We start from the raw sequence: 9,837 nt of genomic DNA on the forward strand, positions 1-9,837 counted from the left end.
CATTACAGTTTAGTATCAGAGCGTAGGTTTATTTTCCTATAAACCCACTTGTTTGTTGATAGTATGAATATAAAAAATTTAAAGTTGGTCCCAAAAAAAAAAAAAAATTGGCACGTCGATGAACAGTGACCAAAACAAAAGAATAAATATAAAATAATAATAATAATATTTGAGATAGAGAAATTAAATGATTGAAGTGTGCACCTTTATATCTATATCTATACCTATCTTTTATGCATGTGCAAAAAATATTTTACTACCAACTCAATTTTCCTGTATAAAAAAAATAAGTAAAAAAAAATTGATACTGTTCACATGAAAGGTTAAAAAAAAAAAGGATTTTAAATAATTGCTAAATTGTATGTGTGTATGTAGACTTTTAGAAATACTTTCCTTAGAATAAATTTTATGTTTAACAACAATAATCACTAAATTATTTAGTTACTAGATTTTTCAAATGAATGATATTTTATAATAGTCCATGTACTAGTATATGATATTTTCTAGTAGCTAGAATTTCGATATAATCCCCATGTAAAAAAAATAATACTAATAAAAATAATAATAATAATAATAAATAAATAAATAATTTTTGATGATATATATAAAATTAGATTTTACACGTTTTAAATGTTATGTGTAATAAACTGTTTAATTGTTTCAATGCGTAATATTTGTTAAAGATTAATATTTTTCTGAAAATTTATGAATTTAGCGATAATAATAATTTAAAATTATTAAATATATGAATGGTCTTTGATACTCAACGACCACCAATCGACCACCCTCCGACGATCCTAAGGTATGTAAAGGGATAAGAAGATAAATGTACTTAGATATTTTGCAGGATTTAAATATTTTAAATTGCGTATCTTTAAATTTTTAGGGTATTTTCTCGTTAAATTTATGATATGCATACGAAAAAAATAAATAAATAAATATATGTATAACTTGTTAGACTTAGTACTGGAATGTGACCGAAAACTTCAAATTAAATTTTAGGAAATGGCACCATCTACTCACACGAACTTGATGCATAATTTACTACAAGCGGTACAAGAACTGAGCAGACAGAGCCTAGCACCGTCGCCACAGAATGCACCTCCACAACAAAATGCAACTCCATTTATCCCGGGAGCCGTCTCAATGGTTGAGCAATTTCGTAGGTACAAGCCTCCGACTTTCGATGGTGGTTCCGACCCACTGGTTGTTGAGAAGTGGATTAGAGGTTTGAAGCGCATCTTTCGACACATTGCTTGTACGGATGCACAAAAAGTGCTATGCGCTGAATTTTTGTTTGTTGGAGCAGCTAGTCACTGGTGGGAATCTGTCTCACGTACTAGGACGGAAGAGTAGCAACGTAACTTGGCTTGGGAACAGTTTAAGGATGAAGTGATGGCAAAATATTTTCCACTTGCTTTGAGAGACTTCAAGAAATCAGAGTTTCTACAGCTCAGGGAGGGAGACATGTTACTTACTGATTGCGAAAGGCAGTTTGAGCAGCTCTCAAAATATGCCCCGCACTTAGTGGATACTGAAGTTAAGAAGATGCCCAGAGATCGGTATGATCATTATGTCCCATCGTTTCACCTCATATCGTGGGATGTTGGAGAGAGCCCATGATATTTCATATCAGAGAACCACATTTGGACAGTATGCCCAGTAGAGCAAGGAGTCGTTGGGAAAAATGAAGTGGAGTGATCTGAACAAGAACAGACATAACTAGCAAAATAAAAGGCCAAGCATAGGAGTTCGTATTGGTGGGTCGAGTGGGAGTATTACACCCTGTCCTAAGTGTAATAAACTCCACAAGTGTAAATGTTTACCGGGGAAGAACATGTGTTTCCGGTGTGGTAGGTCAGGACACATTTCCCTCAACTGCACAGAGCCTCCTAAGAAGAATGATGATGATCAGGACAAGAATAAGAAAGCAAAAGCTCGAGTTTTTGCATTGAATCAGCATGAGGTAGAGCAGGATCCGAATGTGATAGCAGGTATTCTATTATTAATATTTTCAACATACATTCTTATGTTCTTTTTACCTAGGACCATACATTGTTTTATCTCTATCACTTGGTTGCTAGTCTAACATTATAATTACGAAAACAAGTATTCTATTATTATCTGATGTACCTGCTTACGTATTTTTTGACTCTGGGGCTACAAATTCTTTTATCTCTGCATCCTTCGTCACAAGGTCAAACTTTGCATGTGTGAAAACGAATTATGAATTAGAAGTTAGCATCCCTTTAGGAAGAACTCTTTGTACAAATCAGATGACTAAGGCTATGAAGTTAGAGGTTGACAAGAAAATATTACAGGTGGAATTATACCTTTTGGAGATGAAAGATTTCGATGTTATTTTAGGCATGGATTAGCTGGGACTTAATCACACGACCATTCGATATCACGAGAAAGAAGTATTGTTTCATAGATCGGGAGAGGAAGAATTCCGTTTCTTTGGATCAAAGTTCAAGTCTTTGCCTTGTCTTGTATCGACTATTCAAGAGGAAAAGATGTTGAAAAAGGAGTCATGTCAAGGATTTCTAGTTAATATCACCAGTCCCCAACATACAAAAATGACTGTTAACGATATTAACATTGTGCAAGATTTTGCAGACGTATTCTCAGAAGATTTACCAGGCATTCCACAAGATAGGCAAGTGGAATTTACAATTGATTTGGTTCCTGAAGCAGCACCAGTATCCAAGGCCTCGTACCGAATGGCAATGAAAGAACTTCAAGAATTGAAGTTGCAATTAGAGGAGTTGTTGGAGAAATGTTTCATTCGGCCCAGTGTATCTCATTTGGGGAGCTCCTGTACTTTTTATCAAGAAGAAGGGTGGGAGTATGAGGATGTGCATTGACTACCGAGAATTGAACCATCTCACCATCAAAAATAAGTACCCACTGCCAAGAATAGAAGATTCGTTTGATCAGTTAAGGGGTGCTACAGTGTTTTCAAAGATCGACTTGAGGTCAAGGTATCATCAGTTGAAAATCAGGGCAAGCGATATATCAAAAACTACTTTCAGGGCTCGTTATGGACACTATGAATTTACTGTCAAGCCTTTTGGTTTGACCAATGCTCCAGCTGTATTTATGGATCTTATGAACAGAGTGTCTCATCAATACCTAGACCAATTCGTCGTAGTATTTATTGACGACATACTCGTGTACTCCAAAGATAAGAAACAGCATGAGGAATACCTCCGAGTAGTACTTGAAACCTTGAGGAATGAGAAATTATAAGTCAAATTCAAGAAGTACGAATTTTAGCTTGATTGGATAGGTTTCCTTGGTCATGTGGTTATCGCCCAAGGAATCGACGTAGATCCTGCTAAAGTAGAAGCAGTAACAACTTGGCCAAGGCTGAGCAGTGTGGGTGAAGTCCATAGTTTCTTGGGATTGGCTGGTTATTATAGAGGATTCATTGAAGGCTTCTCAAAAATAGCAAGGTCGATGACTCAATTGACGAGAAAGGGTGTGAAGTTTCAGTAGACAGAAAAATGTGAAAAGTATTTTCAAGAACTCAAGCAGAGACTAGTTTCAGCTCCTGTATTGACGATACCAGATGGCTCTGATGGATTTGTGATTTACAGTTATGCCTCCAAATAGGGTTTAGGCTATGTACTGATGCAACATGGAAAAGTGGTTACTTTCAACTCGAGACAGTTGAAGCAGTATGAGCAAAACTATCCAACACACGACTTGGAGCTTGCAGCAGTAGTTCACGCCTCAAAAATATGGCCATCATTATCTCTATGGTGGGAAGTGTGAAATTTATACAGACCACAAGAGTCTCAAATACTTTTTCACACAGAATGAACTGAATATGAGATAGAGGAGATGGTTGGAGTTAGTGAAAGATTATGACTGTACAATTCATTACCATCCGGGTAAGGCTAATGTAGTCACAGATACCTTAAACAGAAAGATGGGATCGCAGTTAGCAGTTTTACCCGGTGCAGGAACACTTGATAAAAGACTTTGAGAAACTAAGATCGGAAGTCATCACACCACCAAATCAGACTATAGCAAGAATAAGAGCATTTATGGTTTGATCCACTTTTCGGGATCGAATTAAAAAAGCACAGGACAAGGATCCATTTTTGCAGAAGATTAAGGCTGAGATTGGTATAAACAAACGTATAGAAATTGAAGTATCTGCAGATAAATCATTAACTTTTAAAGGAAGGTTGTGTGTACCTAAAGATGAAAGTATAAGAAATGAGATATTGGAAGAGGCTCACTCTACCCTGTATTCGACACATCCAAGTGGTACGAAAATGTATCGAGATCTCCAACATATGTTTTGGTGGATAAACATGAAGAGAGAAATTGGTCTACTCGTTGAAAAATGTATTATCTGTCTACAGGTCAAGGCAGAACATCAAAGGCGATGTCAGGACTACTAAAATCGTTGGATATTCCATAATGGAAGTGGAAACACATAACGATGGACTTTGTGGTAGGCCTCTCAAGGTCAGCAAAAGGTTACAATGCTATCTGGGTAATGGTAGATCGTCTGACGAAGTCAGCCCATTTTCTACCAATCAAAGTAAACTTCAACATGGAACAGCTCGCACAGTTATACATCAAAGAGACATTCAGATTGCATGAAATCCCAGTCACCATTGTTTTAGATAGAGACCCGAGGTTCACATCTAAATTTTGGAAAAGTTTGCAGGCAACCATGGAGACGACGCTAAAGTTTAACACTGCTTATCATCCTCAAATGGATGGACAGTCGGAAAGAACCATCCAAACTCTGGAAGATATGTTGAGGGCATGTATTTTGGATCTTGGGGGTAGTTGGGAGACACATCTGTCTTTAGTGGAGTTTCCTTACAATAATAATTTCCAAGCCACTATAGGTATGGCCCCATATAAAGCTCCTTATGGTAGAAAGTGCAGATCTCCTATCCATTGGGACGAGGTCGGGGAGAGAACAGAATTTTGGGTCCTGAAATCATTGAAAGAACAATTGAGGCAGTTGATAAAATTAGAGTAAGAATAAAGACAGCGCTAGACCGTCAGAAAAGTTATGCTGACAGTAGAAGAAAGAATTTGGAATTTCAAGTGGGCGACAAGATTTTTCTAAAGGTAGCACCAATGAAGGGTATATTGAGATTTGGAAAGAAAGGGAAGTTAAGACCGCGATTCATTGGACCTTTCGAGATCCTTAAAAGGATTGGTGTTGTGGCTTGCTGACTTGTCTTACCACCTAAACTTGCAGCAATGCATAATGTGTTCCATGTTTCGATGCTCAGAAAATATGTCAATTATCCCAATCACGTGGTAAGTTACCAAGCATTGGAGGTACAAAAAGATCTATCATATGAAGAAATCCCAACAATGATTTTGGATCGAAAAATGCATCAACTCAGAAATAGGGAAGTTCCCCTAGTCAAGGTCCAACGGAAAAATCAGGGACTTGATGAGTCAACTTGGGAAAAAGAAGGAGAGTTTAAAACCAAGTGTCTAGAGCTCTTCGATTAACTAAGGTAAATTTTTGAGGACGAAAATATTCTAAGGAAGAGAGATTGTAATGTCCCAAAATTTCATAGATTAGAATTTAATTTATGTGCTCTATATTTTAATATTTTGGAAGTTTAGGGACTAAAATATATATAAAGTAAGATTTATTATTTTTGGATGTTAAAATGTAGATGTTGATGGAGCGACAATAAATATATCAATATTGTACTCGTTGGATAGCTCACAAATAATCACGTATACTAGGCTTGAGAAAAAAATTATTTTGGAATTAGTTAGCCCAAGATATTGTAGTTCTAAGAATTTATGTTTTTTTTTTTTTGTAATTTATTAAGTGGTTTATTGATTTTAAATATGGCAGTAGTCACGTGTATGGGTAATTAAATATAAACTAATCTTTTTATTTAATTAGGAGTTATAATTTAATTAAAACTATAGTTAGTCTTTCTTTTATTTTTATTTTTATTTTTTTTGAATTGAGATTTGCAAATCCCAAGGAAACTCTTTTACCCAATCCTTATCAAAATTGTGGTACACAGTTGAGATAAGTCAATTTCATAACAACTTAATCTGGGAAATTTTTGGGGATAAACACATACTGTCTAGAATATATACAATTACACGGGAACACTATAGAATTACTATTTTTTTTTTTGCACGTACGAGGCAGAATACAATTGTTCACGTTTATAGTTGGAGAATTAGGAAAAAGTTTTGGAACGTGAATCTTATGCTGTCTTCCAAAAATTAAAGCAAGCTAACAAGGTAGGATATGAGGTGTAGTGTTTTCATGTCCCGTTTAATTATTTCTTTCATGTTGATGAATTTTGTACTCATGAAAATTAAAGTTATGATATGAATGATATGATCATTCCGGTACAATGAAATGATATGATATGAGTTCTTACCAGATTTAAAGATATGAGACGATATGATATTCTGATACAGGCTTTAAAGTTTTTATACGGGATCGCACCATTAATTTTTATAACGTACTGAGTATTTTCATGTACTCACCCCTTCCCTACCCCTCACAAGTTAGATCGGGTTGTGTTGGAGCGTGACGGTTCGATGGTGTGGTTGTGCCTTGTCTTGCTGGACAAAAATCTAGAATTTTAGCAAGTAATTTTATTTATTTGTCATAGACATTTATTTTAACACTAAATTATCGTTGATGTTTATTTGCTATATGAATATTTTTAAATTGTGCTATTATTTAAAAGTTTGAATCAAATTATTTGATTTTCCTTTAGTGTTGTCTTATATCAGCGAAAACAAAATTTTATTTAGAATTAATTATATAGGATAAAACGAAATATGTGTATGTATTCATTGTTTAAAAGTAATTGGTTATACTTTACTGCCTTTTTCATGTGAATGAGTAATTTTATGTATTTTCATGACCTTTCCAGAATTTATGTAAAGTTATGGTCAAAGCAATGATTCCCCTCTTGTCACATCATGGAAACTACACGGCAAATGAAGATTTTAAACATGTTGACTAATATCCATAAATTAAATATATATCTAGTGTGTGAACTCAAATTTTAGATATAAATTTAATTGTATCTTTCTAAATATATAAGATTAAAATATGACGTAGATACATCCTTGTTTTCTCCTTTTTATTAATCAAGGTATTAATTTTTTTACTTTGTGTAAACCACCTTAAAAATAAATTTATAACTAGTTAATTGTCACGTTAAATTTCCTTTCAATAAAATTTTGGTAACTATTTGAATTTAAAATTTTTGGGTCGTTACACTTGACACAAAGATATTATTAGTCTAATATGAGAATGCAATGAATTTTGCTATGAAGTGTGATAAGTTCCCAACATTTGCATCTATTCATCGACAACCCGTACAAGAGTTGATAACTAGTAGTGGCCTCTGGCCTTTGCCAAGTGGAGAATCAACTTCATAAGACCATTACCCAAAAGAAGATCTAATATGAGATTTATGATAGTGGCAGTGGATTTTTTACTAACGAGCAGAAGTTGAACCCCTTGTAATCATTATTGAAGCCAACACTTGTAAGTTCATATGAAAAAAACATTATATACAGATTTGGGATGCCAACTCAACAATTTCAGATAATGGAACACAATTTCAGGGGGGAGAAACTAAAGGTAATGTGTGATAAGTTGAGCATTTGCAGATACTTTCCACTCCATATTATCCTTAAGCCAACGGGCAGGTAAAAGCCGTCAATAAAAAACTATAAAAAATATCCTAAAAAGAAAAATCATTTCGGTGAAGGAACTACGGACTAATTAATTTCCACAAATCGTACGGACATACTGAACCACCATAACAACTGCAAATGGAAAAACCCCTTTCTCCCAAGCTTATGGGGTATAGGCTATTATATCAGTAGAAATTGACGTAAGTTCAAAGAGAAGAATAGGTACGACAAAAAACAAAATGAGGAATCTATCAATGCGAGCTTAGACTTGTTAGAAGAAAAGGAGATGATTCTCAAATTAAGCTCGTAGATACCGGAAAGGGATGAATATATAATTTAACTTAAAGGTTCACAAGAAAAATTTCAAGTAGAGGACTTAGTATTGAAAAAAGTCTTTGTCGTAGACAAAGAAATGAGCTCCAGTTCGCTTGGTCAAAAATGGGAAGGATTATAAACTATGACTAAGGTGGTAGAAGTTAGAACATATAAGCTCTCAGGAAAGTATGACAACCTCTTAGGCATCTTTGTGAACTATATCTATTAAATAGTCGAAAGGCATGTTATGCAAAGTAAAAACTACTAGTTTAAGGCTTGCTATGCAATGAAACTACTGTGGAAGGCATGCCCCATGAATTAAGTCACCTTGCATGAACCTTGTTCCAGGAAATATTACTAGAATCAAATAATGAGGAAGAGACGGAGAATAATTCAATCTCTATGCCTAAAGCAGCCTCTAGAAGTTGACCACGTATTTGTCGAAGAGGAAATGCATGATGGTTTATGGTATCTGAAGCTATACCTTGTATGGTGATTCTTAATGGATGCATATTTGAGGAAGATAAAAGAAGTTGGCAAGGAACGACATGAATACTTTGGTATGCAATCATAGCTCTCAAAGATCCAGATGGTTCTAAGGATCCTATTCTCAGCGCCGGTCCTGTGATTTCTGGGGACTGAGGCTAACTCTAAAAATTAGGCCCCCAAAATCAACTTAAATGCAAAATCCAACAAAACATATTGTGTATCATACAACATATCGCTAACTTAAAACTTAATATTAAAACAACAAATAAATATATTATACAAAAGATTTATATTATAAATAACAAAACTAACAACGTTTCAAACAATCATTTAAATACTATTTGCTTTGCTGTTTTAAAGGCAAAAACGTTAATCAAATTTGAATAATTTAGTTATTCAACCATTTCTTTCTCTATGATAATATAGCTAACCCGTTCAATTTTTCTTGTGACATAGTTGATCGGAGGTAAGTCTTGATCAACTTCAATTGGAGGAACTTCTTTTCACAAAATATCTCAATCATTTCACAATTAAAATTTTCAATATAGTTACTATGTGTGCCTGTGCAATTGATCCTACAATAACCAATCATATAAGCAGACCACGCCACAATTATATAAGTTGACAAGGCTTCAAACATTTCCAATATATTTAATAACAAGTTAGAGCAAGCCATTACTTACTTGAGAAATAGAATTTCGACGAAAATAATGAAATCATGCCGTTGAGAATTCTACCATCACAATTCACAAGCCTGAAATAAAAATTTGGCATCAACCACCAATACAAAACCAAAAGTGGCAACCAAAATCAAAAAGTGGAAACCAAACCAAACCATAGACAAAATTCATTCCAGTTGATATTGTTCACCTTACTACTGACATATCTCATAAAAACAACAAATCTAAAATATCTATGGCACCAACCATGTGCATAAGGTCTTCAAATAACATACGATTGAACGTAAGCATACGTAAAGGAAAACAAAAATCTGGTTACTGGACTGCTGCGTATGATTTATGTACTAATGTTATGGCTCCATTTGGGATTTGGCAGTTCATCAAATATATCATTAGCAACAAGACAATTGACATATAACATCTTTGCTAATCAATATATGTTTTTATTTTTTCAATAGTAATAAAATAGAAGAAACACGAGATTGGGAAGCACGACCAAATGAAAAATGAGGCAAACCTTCATCAGCAAGACAGCAACACTCTGATTGAGATAATTGTAGTCAAAGGCCCTTCTTAACATCAATCTACCTGAAATAAAACTACGTACACAAGCTAAGTAAGAGAAATTGTAATTTTTCAAGGAGTTTACTCTGTCATGAATCTTGAC

Source organism: Olea europaea, chromosome 14 (assembly GCF_002742605.1).
Source record: "Olea europaea var. sylvestris chromosome 14, O_europaea_v1, whole genome shotgun sequence".
Taxonomy (NCBI): Eukaryota; Viridiplantae; Streptophyta; class Magnoliopsida; order Lamiales; family Oleaceae; genus Olea; species Olea europaea.